General features: G+C 39.6%; 1 long non-coding RNA gene across 2 annotated transcripts in view; it reads right to left on the minus strand.

The window, feature by feature from the left end:
• Nucleotides 1-15,598, minus strand: part of LOC310677039 — a 127,313-nt gene that overhangs the window by 14,094 nt on the left and 97,621 nt on the right. Inside the window, exon 1 of one of the 2 annotated variants that reach the window (XR_014510884.1) lies at nucleotides 13,931-13,976. The exons of the other annotated variant lie outside the window; for it this stretch is intronic. This is a non-coding gene — a long non-coding RNA (uncharacterized lncRNA). Of the gene's footprint in view, nucleotides 1-13,930; nucleotides 13,977-15,598 lie in introns of those variants that run through there. 2 annotated transcript variants of the gene reach the window in all.

The following is a 15,598-nucleotide window of genomic DNA, read 5'->3' on the forward strand; positions in this document are numbered from 1 at the left end:
GTATCACATGTTACCTAGGCTGCCTCCTCCCCCTCCTGGGTAGAGGCAGATCCTCTGTGCAACAGATGGGCTTGTATCATTGACCGCAGAGAATATGTTGGCTCAACTTATTCTTTGGCTGTATCATCTCATACCCATGGCTCCTAATCTGTTTGGCGCTACTGCCAATGTGGTTCCCATTGTAGACCAGAACAGAGAGGGGGGCAGGGGCCAATTGGCATGGGCCTACAATTTTGAGGGGGCCTACTCACAGTTCCCTTGCTAGAGGCAAAGGGGAAGGGGCCCTTTGGTAAAGATTATTAAAATGGGACCTACATTTCCCATCTGGCCTGGGCCTATTACCAGCTATGCACAACTCTGGCTGCAGGATGGAGAGAGCAAGGGAACACAAGATGGAGGCAGAGATGGCACGAGCCTAATAATGAATAGGGCAGGAAGGGAGGAGGTGTCAAGGGGGGGCTACTACTGTGCTCCGCTTGCTTTCTCTCTTCCCCCTTAAACCTAGGCTTGCCATATATCAGGAAAATTCCTGACAGTCCTGGTATTCAGGTGCAAAAATGGTGTCAGGGAGGAATTTTGCCAAATCAGCAAAATGCCAGAGAAAACCCAGAAGTATGACAACGCGATGGGAAAGGCAGTGGAAACAGCTCCAAAATCTTAAATCAGTATGGGGTCTTATATGGCAACCCTATTTAAACCGGGACTACCCAGTTGTGTTTGCCTCCCAAACACAGAGGTCTTTCTTTCCCCCATGCCTTCCTGTCTGCATATTAAACCCTAAACTCTAATTACACATTAGTGCTAGCCCCTGAATTGCTTCGGGGCCCAGATCCAGGTCAGGTTGGCCCCAGTCAGATCAGGGCTAATTCCAAGTAATAGATTAGGCCCCGACTCAGATCTGGAGGCTGTGCACAGCCCTATTTCTTACATGAGGATTTCTTCCACACGCCCAACATATTTGGGAAATGCAGAAACAAGAGAATTTCATTTCCACTTCTCTACCTCCTATTTTTTTAAAAAACAACATCAGGGAGATAAAGAGGTGGAGAAAGGGTACATAACAATACGGGCAGTGAAATCAGTATGTGATCAGGATATTAGACTACTTTTTAGAGAAAGAAAAACAATTGTGAAGATAACCAACCCTGGACTTAAGTGTCTATGTGCATAATTGATTCCAGGTGCTTTTCCAGGCACACAAAATTATAACGTAAGTAAGGTAAGGAAACGTTTCACTGCACCATAACTTGAAATTGTTTCTCAATAGAATGGGAAGGTGTATTTTAGGGAGGATCTGTGTGTGCCTTAAATTCAGGTTTATGGGCCAATTTTCCATAGAAAACTATCATGTCTTTTATATGAAAGGTCAAATTTCTTCTCACAAACATTTTAAATTCTTTTCCCCCCTTCCAACAACAATACGCTTGCTATCATTATTTTGCCAGATTCCCATTCATTCATCTTGATGGATGCCAAGAGCTTTTGGAAGTCAGAAATCTCACTCTTATACTCTACATTTTAGCTTATTCCTAGACATCTAATAAATGCCAAGTTAATTCTGGCAGTTTGGGGCTACTATTTTTAATAAGCTCTATCACGTTAGTTGGCATGGAACTTGGTTATATACAAACACATTGTGTCTCCCTGCTATTTTCTATTTTTAGAAAATCTGTTATATTAAAGTAACTATAAATTTTAAAAACTGATTACCAAATATTTCAGGACTGGTTGAGTCTATTAAGTTACCTACTCTTAAATCTAATAAATGTTCTTAGATTTCCCAATGAATGATCTGCCATAAGAAAAGTCTCTCACGTTAGTGATCACCAGCAGTATTCATTTTTACCTAGCATTCATATTTGTATACCTGATATACTGAATTCTAAATGTCACCTCTGTGTATGGGAGACATGGGTCTCTGAAATCTGACATACTAACACAATAGCAAATTACTTATTAAGAAAGGAATCTGACCTTCTTACCCCATTGTAGCACACACGTACCTCAGCTTTTCCCTGTAAACTAGCCTTCCCCAACCTGGAGCAGTCCAGATATTTTGGACTAGAATTCCCATTGTCATGGGAGGCTTGATCATGATGGCTTGGACTTGGATGAGTTGTATTCCCAAACACCTAGAGGGCACCTGGTTGTGGAAGGCTTCTATAAACCCTAGTGTGAACACCAGACAATGCAAAACAACAATTTGCTAAGCGGTAACATTCCATAGTATGCATGCAATTCCATGATAAACTATCATTTGTCATCTGTATTGTCCTGCCAAGTAGTAAGGGTGTTCTTATTCTTGCTAGTCTTTTGCTTCACCTTCAGAAAAGTAGTGAGGTTTTTTTCACTGTTTGGCATGCAAGTAATTTTAATCACAACATAATAAGTTACTACTTAGCAAATTGTCACCCATATTCAATCTACAGCAGGTGACTACCACTAATGACAGATTCATGACTTGGAACATCCAATCTAATACCCCAAGAGAAAAATGCAAGTCAGCCTTCATACGGACTTTTGATAGGCCATGGCAAAGACTGTCAAATCAAGAAACAGCACATTTAGATACATGATGGGCTGCCATGTTTAGAAATCAAAGCCAGTGGATATGGGCCCTTAGGCACGTCAGTAAAGCAGATGAGGGCAAGGATGCAATCGGGGCTGTATGATAGAGGGAGGAAGCAGAACAAAAAGAAGAGCTTTGAGAAGAAGCAATAAGGTGGCTTGTCTAATTAGTATGGAGAGAGCTTGAGAATAACATATGTTCCCCATTCCATTCCTTAATTATTCTGTGAAACATTCTGTACTGTGTTCTATGCGTTCTGAATTCTAGTTTAATTAAGATGTTCTAATGTTAGTCCTGGAGTTCGGTCATGAGCTGCTAGACAGTGCCTTCCATTTCTTCAGTTCATTTGCATCTTTTCCCCTTCTGCATTACCAATGCAAATGTGTGCATTGATAAAACACCTGGGAGGAAAAGCAATCTCCATGTGTATAATTCCATCAAGATTATATTTTGTTCGATGTTCTACTGAAGTGCATGTCTGCTACTGCTCATTGGTGAAATGTCACACACATATCTTGATAAAGCCTTACGTGCAATTACCCAAGGATTGCTCATTGGCAGTATTTAATCAATGCACATATGCACATATTTAATTTAGGAGGGCTAAGGAAAGACATGAAGGGACAGAAAAAGCTGGTAAACTCTGCATGCAGTATGCCTTGTACAGGTGTGTATGTTTTGTTTAATGGAAGCTGCTCAGTGCAATGGCTTTATGAAATATGATAAGCGAATTTGGAAACTGCAAAACCTAGGGGGGGAAATTAGATGAGGAATATTTTAGAAGCATACATAGAGAAAAGACATTGACCTGTTAATTCCAAAATGTATCTATCCATCAGCCTAATGACAATCAATGCTTTATTCAATTGACAGAGATCACAAGTTGAAAAACAACTATGTCATGACACTCTAGTAGCTTTTATTTATCATACAATGGAGCTGCAACACAGAAGCAAGATTCAAAATATTCTTGACAGGTTGGTACACTGAGCTGAAACCAACAAGATGAAATTCAACAGAAATAAGTATAAAGTCCTCCATTAAGGTACAGTACCAACAATCAAAGGCACTGGATGGGAGATATCTGGCTTGACAGCAGGACATATGAAAAGGATGTAGGTGTCTTAGTTGATCATAAATTGAGCATGAGCCAGCAGTGCAATGCAGTTGCTAAAGAAGTCAATGCAATCTCAGAATGCATTAACAGGAACACAGTCTCCAGACCATCAGAAGTAAAAGTTCCAGTTTATTCTGCACTGGTCAGATTGCCTCTAGAGCAGAAGTTCCCAGTTGGTGGTCCATGAACCCCAGGAGTTCCTTGTAACCCACTCAGGGGATCCATGGCACCATTCACATAATCAAAACTACCATAGAAATATCAACAATTCTAAAAGTAGGTGGTCCATAGCTTTGCTTTTGCAAAACAGATGGTCTACAGTATTTAGAACCACTGTTCTAGAATATTGTGATGTATTCTAGGTACCACATTTTAACAAAGACACTGACCAACTGGAGGGGAACCAGGATTGTGAGATGTGTGGAAACCAAGTCCTGTAAGGCACATAGTTAGAAGAACTGGGCATGTTTTACCTGGAGAAGAGAGGTTAACGAAAGACAAGACAGTAGTCTTCACATATACTAAAAAGGTTGTCATGTAGAAGATGGAGCAGAAAAAATGTTTGGATAATTGAAAGGGTGCAGTTTTGAAGTAACCACAGGGAGAATTTGCCTAACAATAGAACTGATTGCTTCAGAAAGTGATGGGCCTTCCTTTCCTGGAGATATTCAAGCAGGGGCTAGTCCATCATTTGTCAAGGGTAGTGTAGTTGCATCCTGACTTGCAGAACCTGTATGGGACAGGGGCTGGACTAGATGACCTACAAGATCTTTTCCAACTCTATATTTTATTATTGGCCATAAATTTCACAACACATGGCCAATTACTCATACAAATGGGCAACGAGATTTACCAAAAATACAAGTCATACAGACCAGCTAAGTAAAGCAATGTAGGCTTCCAGTACAAATACCTATAGCTGTGGAATGACTGTCTTTCTCTATCTGTGAATCTCTCCAGTATTATTTTGATCCTAGCCACTACAGAGATTCACTGATGCTTAACACATAGCAATAAAATTTGAATGCATGTTTTACGCTTTTATTTATTCATTCATTTGTTTAAAATGAATTACTACATACAAAACTACAGTTTCATTATTATTGAAGGAGGGTTTCTCAAAAAAAAGTGGAACTGCAAACAATTACCATCCAGAGCATATATCATACATTTTGCATGTTATAAATTACAGGAGAAATAGCAGACTTACAGTAAAGAAGTAAATACCACGGAGCTGACTTCCTAGTAAATATATTTAGGATTGCAATCTCACAGGAATTAAATATCTGAATTTACTATTTCTCTATTTAGACAGCACTCATTTGCATAATTGGATGGGTACTTTTGTGCTTAGTTTGGTTGCCTGCAGGCTAGCTGGCTTATTATGAAGAAAGGTGCCACTAATTTGTTTATTAATTTCCAATTAAATTTTGTATTGTGTGCATGGTGATTCTCTACTGAGTTGTAAACTGAGTTGTTTTTTTGTCTAAGTTATGTTGTGTTCATAACAGCACTCGTGCAATTAGCAGAACTATTACCACTGCAGTAATTAGGATACTGTTCTGAAGATTGGTATAAAATAAAATTGATTTTGTTTAGATGTGAGTACAGTTGGGTATAATAATCCCATATTCTTCCCATGATACCCATCACTATACATTGCATATTCTGTAATAGTATTTTTCAAGTGTCTTTTATGACCATGCAAGGTAGAACATGGAGGGTGGGAGTAGAGAACACACAAATTCTTTAGAATGGAGAGGTTTGCACATATAGGATACAGAATACAGTATGTGCGTGTGTGTGCAGTGCCAGATTTAGGGAAATGAAGGTGGTTCCCCTGAACTGGGCGCAGAGCTGAGGGGGCACAAAATAACTACCACTGCTACTACAACAATAATAACAGCAGCAACTGCATTTATCTGGCTACCTACTGAGAAAATCCATAAAAGTAACTATACCCAAATAAATTATTGTGAAAATAAGAAATAATTTTTTTTGGGGGGGGCACCAAATTTTGTCTTCGTTCATGGGGTCAATTTACCAAAGTCTGCCCTTGATGTGGGTGTGAACTACTATTCCTTCCCCACACATTACTTATATTATGTACCCTCCAATATGCTGGGCAGTGAAAAAATTCACCTCATAACCAGAAATAATTAAAAATCAGGAATGGGAAACAAGCAGGAAAAAAGAAAAGGGATGATGAGAATAATTAATTATCACACACACACCTAAGAGTTGTGCCAAAAATGATTCTGGCAATGAAAGCCTTTGGATTTATGTCCATATGGAAGATATTAATGGACTCCTACCACACTCTGGAAGCAATTTCGGATTGATACTGATTAGTAATTTTTAATGTACTACAATTTCAAAATGTCATTCAGGGGAAGAAGAGATGTGTGATAAATTTATTCTGTGAACTGCCCAGAGACCTGCGGGTATAGGACAGTATATAAATAAAATAAAATAAAATAAAAGTTCTGATATGAATCCTCAGTAGGGCAAAAACAAGGGATACAAAACCTACTCTTCAGCCTGTATTAAAACAACATATATAATTTTGCAGCATCATTTCCTGGAATTATTGTAAAGCAGGGTTAGTTTTGGTGGATTTTTCCATTTTTTACATGAATTTTATATCAGTGCAACTCCTTTGATTTTAATAGAAAATGTGTTTTTTTAGCTTTTAGTTTAATGGAGAAATGGATTTTCTATTTACATAATGTAAAATAGCCCTTAAACGTCATTATGGTTAGATATGCAAACTATTGTTTTCAAAAACAGTTGTATCATTTGTATTATGAAGGTTTTGGGGGTCTATTATTTGGTTCAGCCCTCTTTTAATAATGACACTTCAAGAAGCTGTAATCTGGATCATTTCTGAATACCAGTTACCGGGAATCCCAAGTTGCTAGGAGAGTGCATTTGCTTTTGCAGATTTCCCACAGCCATTTGCTTGACCATTGGGAGAACAGTATGCCAAGAAAAAGATTCCCATTGGATATACCCATATACTGTCCACACATTGCCTATTTGGTGTTGAAAAGGAACTTCCACTCAAGAAAGACTGACCAGCTAATACACCATCTAATGAAATACACTTACTGTCTGGATGACAGCCATTGTAGTACAATTTAAAATATTATAATGTTGGCATTGTTGAAATTATATGTTATTATTTGTATTGTTGCATTATGTTTTGAAATGAATCAGTGGTACTAGAAGAAGAAGAAGAAGAGTTTGGATTTGATATCCCGCCTTTCACTCCCCTTCAGGAGTCTCAAAGCGGCTAACAATCTCCTTTCCCTTCCTCCCCCACAACAAACACTCTGTGAGGTGAGCGAGGCTGAGAGACTTCAAAGAAGTGTGACTGGCCCAAGGTCACCCAGCAGCTGCATGTGGAGGAGCGGAGACGCGAACCCGGTTCCCCAGATTACGAGACTACCGCTCTTAACCACTACACCACACTGGCTCTCTAGGACCTGGGAGACCAATAAAAGAGAGAGAGGAACAAACCAACAGCAGATGATCACAGCCTAAAATAGTCTTAAGGTAAAATGTTGCAATTTAAAAGGTCTGTGAGGAAACCTATTTGCCAGGTATCAAAACTACATTAAAGTAGGCACCAGGCAAGCCTTCCTGAGGAGGACATTCCACAAGTAAGGAGCCACTCCTGAAAGAAACAGGAGTTGCAATCCAATTATGCAAATGTGAAGCAGCCAGTCCCGTAAAATAAGCTTCAATTATGCCTCCTCTTCGTCTACTTTGGCAATCACTCGTAGCCGAGTAAGATTGTCTTCCATGAACACGGTCTGAACAGTGAGTCTGTAACTAGCTGTGGAAGCCAATTTTGGATCAACACGTCCTTCCACAGCGGGGAAATAGGTTTCCAGGCAGAGTGGATCACGGTGAGGGTTTGCCAAACATGCCTTCCTCTTAGCAAGTTTCTTCTTTTCTTCCTGAGTTTGAGCATCTTCAAAGTCCGTAACACCTTTGGTAAAGGCTGTTCTCCAACTGGGGCGCTCTCAGGACTGTTGTCAGGGATGATCCTCCACAGGGAGAATTGTCAGGGAGGCTTCAGGAAGGAGCTTCTGTTGCTTATTTAGACAAGATGACTGGTCAATTGCAACTTGTATTTTGCAGGCCAGGAACTCACACATGCAGCTCAACTTGCCAGACCAATCTGAAGAATCATGTATGTAGCACCCATTTTCTCATTCAGTTAGGAATATGCGCAAGGTGCTTTCTGGATCCTGCTTCTTTCTACATGTGACATCTACTTGTGTTGATAAAAATATATTTGGTTATGTCTGTAAGGTTGCAAGGAAAACTGGTGTGGCAAGACTCACAAAAACATTGTGTCCCACCAGAAGATGGGGCCAAGCATTCTGCATGAGTCACATTCTGACAGTTTTTGAGAAAGGGCCATCCATGAAACCAGCTTTAACCAGAATACGATTTCCCCTTGATAAGCCTCATCAGCCAACTAGATTGTGTTAGGACCATTTATAGCTCAGAGCCTGCAGCTTTAACAACAGCACACTGATTAATTGTTGATGTGAGTTACGCAACTACTTGAGGGTGGTTGTAAAGCTAATTGGGAAATTTAGAGTCATCATAATTTTCCATCAGATCATTGTAAAAATAGATAGGAATTTATATTACATTTAAATTAAGGTTAAGAAAAGAATAAACATTTTGCTACAATACACGCTGTCCAATAAGCTTCGTTATTCAGTAACTAGTAGGGAATTGGTAATTAGAAATTTATTCTGCACTGAAAACATGAGCAATACAACTAATCCAATAAGCTTTTTAAAAAAAGAGTCAGGAAAAGCGAATGGAAGAATTGTGTTCTCTGCTGCATTTTCCTATGCAAACAGCCTGTTGAAATCCAAACAATTGCCCCATTATTTATGATGAAGACACGTCTGCATTTATGAAGTAGATGAATATGCAGAACCAAAAGTGTGACCCAAGAAACGTGCCGTACGTTTCCTCCAGCTAATGAAGTGACAACAGTCTTCACCTTTCGTGCCCCAGGATATTTCAAAGTCTACCTACTGATACAGGAGGAATTAGCTGGTCATGCATGAGCAATGCTGCTTCTATTGATAGGCTTTCCATTGTACAGCTGGACAAAGTATAATTAGCATTACATAAAAGAGATATGTTGATACTTTAAAGTCACTGCCGCATCCAAGAACATTCCGCCACATGATGCGCTCCTATAAGCCTCCTTCTCATTTGGAGAAAGAATAGCTGTCGTCAAACCTATTGATCTTCTTTTCTTTAATGTAATGATTGCATCTGATTGCTTTAGGCTGAACTCTGAGCATATTGTGTTACTTAAAGCACTAGGAAAGGAACACACAAGGAATAATCTTAACCTTTTGTATAAGAATATTACATTTTCCCCATATGCCCATGGAATGATTCAATAAATGCTGCATGTTCCAAATTACATTTTGGCAATCCCTGTAAATGATAGAACTAAAAAAAAAAAAGACCTTTTATTTTAGATGAAAAAGGGTTTCTATTGTGACTTTCTGAGGAAATCTAGAGTCAATTTCCAGTTGTAAATGACTGCTTTTTACTGAAACTATGGCAGTTTAAAACAGATGAAGATCCAAGCTCATGTATGTGTGACTTTGCCCACTCCTGGAGCAAGATTGCAAATATGGGCAGTTTCAGAGAGGTACGTTTACTGCCAATCCCCCTGCCCCCATTTGCCATATTATCTTGGTTTGGCTATGAACACCTTTAATCTTATTTTGCCCAGGCAGGTGCATTATGTGACCCATGAGAGCAGCAAAATAAGCAGATTGTACAATGGTGATGGAATAAAATCAGGCCAAATCTTTATTGGCAGCAGCAGGAAGGGCAAGGGTTGGCACTGGGTCCAAGGATCAGTTCATCATTCCTCAAGCCCCATGTTGATGGAATGGATCTGCTGGGTTTGGATTGCTCCAAACCTGTATGACAAGAGTCAGCCAGTGTTGAACTTTGCCATGGTGCAAGCCAAGCAAGCAGGGTCGCACTGGGGGACCAGGGCACAGATTCCAACCAGGCAGATATCAAACCCAGGCTTGGGTTTGCTGTGGTCAATCCTCCCCTCAGGCACCTTCTGGGGACCCCTCTATACTATGTTGATCCTGACCAGTGCCATTTCCACCCTCATAAAACAATGTTCTTCTGCCTAACAAAGGAAAGCAATGATTTCACTGAGGGAAAGGCAGGAAAAAAAACCCAACCAAGTGCCAATCAGGTTTGGGGGGGGGTCATTTCTGGCCCTGTCAACCAATGACCCAAAAAGAAAACAAAAAAGAAAAAGAAGAAGAGAAAAAATTACAAGGACCTCCAATTTTCTGTCCATCCATAACATAAAAGAAAATATTCAATATATTCACTCTAAAATTACATCCAACTAACCTCCTTTCTATTGGGCAATATTTTCCCACTCTCCCAACCCAAATGTCTCAGATTAATTCATTTTCCTTTTTACACCTGAAGTCAAAAGGGGGTTCTCTAATTATTGTTATTAATAAATATCAGAAATAGTTTTTCTTTAAATAAACATATCAACTTTGTCTCCAAAAACTTCAACAATCATTCCTCCATGTTAAACAATAAATCCTTCCATCTTTGACCACACAAGGATTTCTCCACTGTCATCATATAGTAAAATAATATTCCACAATTCTTTTCTTATAATGTATTCATTGATATGTAACCAGTTCCACATCTTCTGTTCCTATTGCCTGCTTTTGGCAAAGCGTGTTCTCACTAAAGGAGAGCACGTGTTGCGGATGGGGCCAGACAAAGCACCCCTGGGTTACCAGGCAGGCTAGTTTCAAAGGGTTAGAACTTGATTGGTGATTGGTGTTACTGGGGTAAATTTGATGTTGCAAATTTAGGGGTGGGATCAGAGCTTATTTAAGCAAGGTGCACAGCATATTCCTTTCTCTTTCGCTGTGGGCACCGGATCACCCGCCCGCCCTCCCTTGATTGGGCTTGCGCTTTGACCTTGCTATGCCTGTCACGGGGTCGCCTGCATTGGTGCGGGGGCCTGGTAGGAATTTACCTTTTGGCTGATTAGTGTGTGCCAATTGGGTTTTGCCTACTGCGTAGCAAATCGTCACAACTTGTAAGGTTGGCGGTTAGGCATTGGTTAAAATTTGGTTGGTGGAGGGGTGTGGATTGGCTGTGCCTACCCCTCCAATGCTGCTGCTGCACGGGAATTCCGTTAAATGAATTCAGGGGCTTACCATCCCCCTCGTCCAAACCCTTGGTGCAGGGTGCGGGCCGCGTAAGCTCCTGGGAGCAGGCAGGGAGATACTGAGGGTCTGTGGCGCAGCTCCAGTTATCTCTGGGTCCTGTTCCTCCACACTGGCTCCCGCTGGAATCCGGGAGTCAGTGCTGTCCCCAAGGCAGGGGGGACAGCTAGTCATAACCAATGCCTTAGCAACCACTCACAATTTGTATGATAACAAAGTTGTGGCCAAAATTATGCCAAAAACCTTAAACAAAAATGATGTGTGAAGTGTGAGTTATTGGGTTAGGGTGTTTTGGGGGACCTCAGCACGCAATAGGATTTAAAAAGTGTTGCTGAGTTGTAGACTGTTTCCTTAAATAAAGAGTTAACTTCCCTGACAACGGACTCTTCCTCTTTGTGCTGACCTGCATCTGACTCCAGCCCTGACACACACACATGCTACTTGGACATTTATTCCCATTCCATTCAGAAAATCTTTTCTCTGGAGCAAAGGAAGCACACACCCTCCTTTTTAAAGTTTAAAACAAGCCCCAGCACTGGTTGAGGAAGGTGCCCACCAGGCCTGAGCACGCATGGATACCCCTACTGTGCCTTCTGTCCCCACACCAGAGTTTTCCATCTGAAAAAAACACTACACACATACAAAAACTGGCATGCATCAGGGTCAGGCCTGATGATCTAAGCTAAGATTTTAAAACTTACTCTAATTGCATGTAGTTTTGATTGACCTGTGTGGTAAGACTAGCAAACTGGAATAGTAATTAAAGCAACATAAATGACATCAACTGGGAGCCTGAACTGCCATACTAAATAATGTATGCCAACTTTTAATTTATAGTTAATGAACTAATCTCTCCCTTTCCACCCATTAATATTTCATGCAACTTTAATCAGAATTCAAGTACAAACAAAGCACTACATAAAACTATGCACTTATATCAAAGGTATATTTTGCCATTTCAAACATGTAAATCACTTATTTGCTATTACACACTAATTCAACTTAGACACATAAGGCTTTTCTACATCACTGTGCAAACAATGAGAACAACCAATTTTCCCAAGCCTTTAAGGACATTTATTGGATTCTCTCCACAGGGAGACAGGATAACTACAAGGGCGACTTCACGTTAAGGAAAATTATAGCCATTCAAGCTTATTCTCCCCCATTCCACAGACTTGGTGTTCATCTATGCATAAAGAATTTCTCTTTGTAGGCCCCTTCAGACATTTTGTATTTTCAATCAATAAACATGTGAGGGATGGCTGTTGAGACAAGCACATTAGCTTCAACCCTGCCCCACTTCTGGTCATCTTTACCAGTGCTCTTCTGTAGTCCTGTAGTTGTGGAGACTCTCCATGTTTTAGAACTCTGATTTTCCTGGACCCTAAAATATGCAGAGATCCTCAAAGCTACAGGAGGCACCCAACTTCAGTCACCACCCTCCAACTTGTGGATGATAATGTGGGAGAAGATAGTGATTCCTCTCACATATTTACTGAATGCTAGAGATGAGGCAGAAATTCAGTTTGGTTTTCACTTTCTGAAACAATACATGAAGCAAAAAGCAGCTATACTTTGAAATTTGCATTTCTTCAACATTTCCAATGCTGTTCTCCAACCAAAAAAATATGTACGAATATATATTCATTTTAGAAATGTGTTCCTTCAGGAATGAAAAAACAGCACCACATTCCATGAGGAGACTGTCTTCTGCCGCCAAGCATGCTATTGGCATTTATAAACATTTGATAGTAACAGTAGTAATAAGTATATAGAATGCGGCAAAGTACACAGGAGCTGGAGCCAAAGTTTCATCATTGTGTGCTACTCTTCCATTTTGAATATCACCCTAAATTATGGTGTGTTGGAAGAGGGTGCACATTTTCTCCCATATATTTCAAATTAAAGCCAAGGTGGTGGGGGGGAATGCTTTGTTTATCCATCTGTCCCTTGAATAGCTCTTACAGTTAATGGGATCTATTTGCTCTTCTGTTTTCAGCTAATTAACTTACTCTTTCCAAATTGTTTGTTCTTTTTCCCTAAAAACATGAATAACATTCTCTTTTCCAAAAGAAATACAAATACATAATACAAAGAGGGGTGATCTTGTTATAATGCCAGGTTAGATGCACATCTGGCAATTCTCTCTAATCAATTTACAGAGAACATAATGGTTCCAAGAACAATTAATTGATTGATGTTGCCTTCCTGATGAAATACCGTTTTGTTTCTTCCGTTGATGAGGTACAGAATAAGATGAAGATCCTGGTGAGAAGAACGCACACCAGTGTTTCAACCACATTGTCAAGTTCACATATTTAGTTGAAAGATTCATATAATGTCATTTAACAGAGCTTTCAGGGCCATTTACAAAAATAAAATACATACATTGAAAAGCCTGGGAATTTTAGAGCTGTTTCTCACACATTGCTTTCTCTACATGGATGTATTAAAAGACACAAAATGTGTATAATATCGGGAGCAAAGATTGGACATCTGCTTTACTGCATGCATAGATTTTGCTCACATTGGTATTTTGCCATATACAGTATGTGCAAGATGAATACGTGTGCCTTATCATGCACAGTGCATGCATATTTTCCACTTGTATACTCCTGCATGGTGGTTATACCTATTAAGGAAAGTGCATGTGTAAGGAAACTTTAGGGATTATATATTTAAAGAAAGTTTGGTTCTTAGAAAAAAAATAGTTATCCTTTTGTCCAACACTCCTTGAATATGAACATTCCAAAAGACACTGTCACAACATTAACATGTAACTATCAATGGCATTAAAACCATCAATGGTACTGTGCAATATTTTAAGTTGATGGTTTTAATTGTACTGTGTGCCACACTGAGGAAGAATAATAATTAAAAAGTCAAATAAAATAAATAAATAGAAGATGAAGTTGCATGATCAATATAGTACAGTTGTTCCTGTTCATATTCACGCACAATGGAAACAGAAATGCTTTCCCATTGAACAATCCATTTCCATTTGTCTCTGTTCAAGGTTGAAGTAACCATGTTGGTCTTTCCTATCCAGTTGTTGTCTGAACAAGAGAAAAGGCAAGGATCATTTAGAATCATGACTAACCTCCCCCCCACTCACGATTACACCAATCACACAATCCTGCTTGCATGGTTGCCATACATGTTTATAAGGTCAATTATTCCCAACAATTACTCACTAAAAATCGTCAACCAAGGCGATAAGAGAACCAACCAAGGCCATTCAGAACATTCTCGAAGAAAGGTAGAATATAACCATGGAAGGGATCCAAGAAGGTAAGAAATCCATCTCTGGACCTACTTTCCTACTCCACGAGAAAAAGCTTCTGCCCAAACAAAGTATGGTGTTTCTGAGAAACTATCTCAGTAATTAATTCTTCCTCGGCATGTGAATTCAGGCAGGCTCTTTATTCTCTTCAACATTCAAACAGTGTACTCAGGAAGGCTGACACAACCAAAATGATCCAGCTATCTTTATGTCTGAATGTTGTGTAGTGACACAGAAACAATTAGATTGGCAGAGACAGAGAGAACCCAACAAATCCCATGGTATCCTAGCTTGTACTTGTAACTAGATATAATTTTGTTAAATTTATTATAAATATTGTGGTGGAACATAGTGCTTCAAAATGTAAATTGCATAAGGATTTTTTAAAATCCAGAAACTTTCAATATCTCAAGTTAAATAAAGAAAAGTATACATTATGGTTTTAAAATATGTGTTAGGAGTTAATTAATCTTACCCTGGTGGTACATAAATCCAAAACCACACCACACAATAAATAAAATACATCCTGTGGTTAAACATCCAACATCAATGAAAACTGTGTTGATTTGCATAGAGCTAATAACCAAAAATTACATCCAATTCTCTTGCACAATATATGGGTCCCATTTGCCTGAACAAGTCATACAACCCTGCCTTCAACAATTACATGGTTCAGTAATGATTGCTACTCACAGTGCAATCCTATACTGTTCATCTGCTCAGGAATAACCTCAACTGGGATCTGGACAACAAGGGAGATTAGCCGTGCGGCTGCTTAACTCCACCAAGGCACGCCCCCTAGCCACCAGGATTGGCTGGCCGGGGTCCATGATGCAGCCAAGGGATCTCCACTGACATGGGGGCTAAGCCCAGCCCCCACTGGGTGCGAGAGGCCACATGGTCTGACCACAAAACCCCCCCATGAGGGAGTGGACTTGCAGCCTAAATAAGAATAAAGAGTACATTAGAGCTGGAATGAGAGAAATTCTCAAAGAAATTCTAACATACATTTCCTAATAATGTATCTTTTTAAAATTACATTCTCTGAAACCATTTTTTTCAACATTCCAAATTCCGGGTGCTATTGGGTTTTAGGACTGTGCTGTGCTATCTTTTGGGTGAATTGAACTGTTGTAGGAAATTTGTGTACATCACTACTGAAGTACATCCATTAATGCTCTCCTCTGTACCAAGGTAACATTTGGACATACCTATGAAAATCTAAAACTACAAGAAAGATTGCTGAAGGCAACTTCTTGCAAAGGGAATATGATTTTATCACAAATATATCAATCATGTCTTGTTTTGCATTTGGGAATATTTTTGTGATAGTTCACTTGAAT

The sequence above is a fragment of the Podarcis tiliguerta genome (genome assembly GCF_965153285.1).
Source record: "Podarcis tiliguerta genome assembly, chromosome: 4".
Lineage (NCBI taxonomy): Eukaryota > Metazoa > Chordata > Lepidosauria > Squamata > Lacertidae > Podarcis > Podarcis tiliguerta.